Source organism: Parus major, unplaced genomic scaffold (genome assembly GCF_001522545.3).
Source record: "Parus major isolate Abel unplaced genomic scaffold, Parus_major1.1 Scaffold879, whole genome shotgun sequence".
Lineage (NCBI taxonomy): Eukaryota > Metazoa > Chordata > Aves > Passeriformes > Paridae > Parus > Parus major.
In genome coordinates, this window is record NW_015379755.1 from 1 (window position 1) to 1,469 (window position 1,469).

At 43.9% G+C, this 1,469-nt stretch overlaps 1 long non-coding RNA gene across 1 annotated transcript in view; it reads right to left on the reverse strand.

Annotated features, from left to right (window-relative positions):
- Positions 1 to 150: 150 nt before the first annotated feature.
- The window catches only part of LOC117243832, a 3,860-nt gene continuing 2,541 nt past the window's right edge, over positions 151 to 1,469 (reverse strand). Inside the window, exon 2 of the long non-coding RNA XR_004495742.1 lies at positions 151 to 556. This is a non-coding gene — a long non-coding RNA (uncharacterized LOC117243832). The remainder of the gene's footprint in view (positions 557 to 1,469) is intronic.

Genomic DNA, 1,469 nt, shown 5'->3' on the forward strand with positions numbered 1-1,469 from the left:
GTCCTGGAAAAATTTTGAGGGAAAATTCCATGATTTTGGGGGATCCCACAAAACTTTCGATTTCATTTCACGAACAAACCCCAAAACATTCAATCCCTGCCGCTCCCCACTCCCAAAACCTCCTAAAACCCCCCAAAAAACCCCAAAACCTTTCACTTCACCTCTTTATTTTCCCCTTTTCCATTATTTTTCCCATCCCCTGATAACTTTTATAACATTTTAATTCACTTTTTAATATTTTTAGGCGACGATTCTTGGGATTTAATCACCTGCTACTGCCAAAAACCTTTTGCTGGTCGGCCCATGATCGAGTGTAGCCAATGTGGCACCTGGATTCACCTTTCCTGTGCCAAGGTGAAGAAAAACAACGTCCCCGACGTCTTTTATTGCCAAAAATGCCGCGAGGGACCCCGCAGGGCCACCCCCGCCACCCCCAGAACCACGGGGGACCCCTAAAAACCCTCCCCAACCTCGTTTTTGGGGGGTTAAAAACTTTCAAATTCGTTATTTTTTAACCTTTGAGGTTTTCTCGTTGAGGTTTGGACGCTTCTCTCCCCTAAAAAACAAAAATATTTTAGGGGGTGGTTGTTGAAAATGGAATTTTTGGGGGTTTTTTGGAAGGGTTGGGATAATTCTGGAATGAGTTTTGGGAGGTTTTTAAGGATTGGGAAACACCCAGAATTTAAAATTTATTTTTTTTTTAGGGGGTTTGGGAGATTTTTTTTTTTGGAATTGTTGGGGTTTGGAGGTGAACCCAAAATTAAAAAAGATTTTGGGGTTTTGGAACCTCCTCTGGAAATTGGGATATTTTAAAGCACCTAAAAATGAGGATTTTGGGGGGATTTTCACCTCAAATCGAGAGATTTTGAGGTTTGGATCCCCTTCCAGATAAATTATGAGGGTTTGGGGTTTGTAAAACCCTGAAAATTGTGCGATTTTTGAGGCTTCTCCCCTCAAAAATGGGGAGTTTTGGGGGTGTTTTACCCATAAATTGCGAGGTTTTGGGGTTCAGGTTAAATTTTGGGGGAGGTTTTTTGGGGTCCCTCATCTGCAGGACAGGAGGGTTTCGGGGTAGAAGATTTGGGTTTTTCTTACCCCAAATCACGAATTTTTTTGGGGTTCTCCACCCTTAAAATGGGAAGATTTGGGGAGGTTCTCTTACCCCAAATTAAGATTTGGGGAACCCCCTTTAATTAGGGGAGGTTTTTGGGGGGATCCTACCCCGAATGATGAGATTTTGGGGTCCCCCCACCGCCAGGAAAGGAGAGTTTGGGGGGTCCTTCACCCCAGACAAAAAGATTTTGGGGGAATCTCCCTAAAATAGGGAGATTTTTGGGGTGTTCTTTGCCCCAAATCATGAGATTTTGGGGTGTCCCACCCCCCAGAAAAGGAAAAATTCGGGAGCCCCGCACCCAAAACTAAGATTTTTTGGGGGAAAACTCCCCTAAAAGAGGAAGTTTTGGGGTACC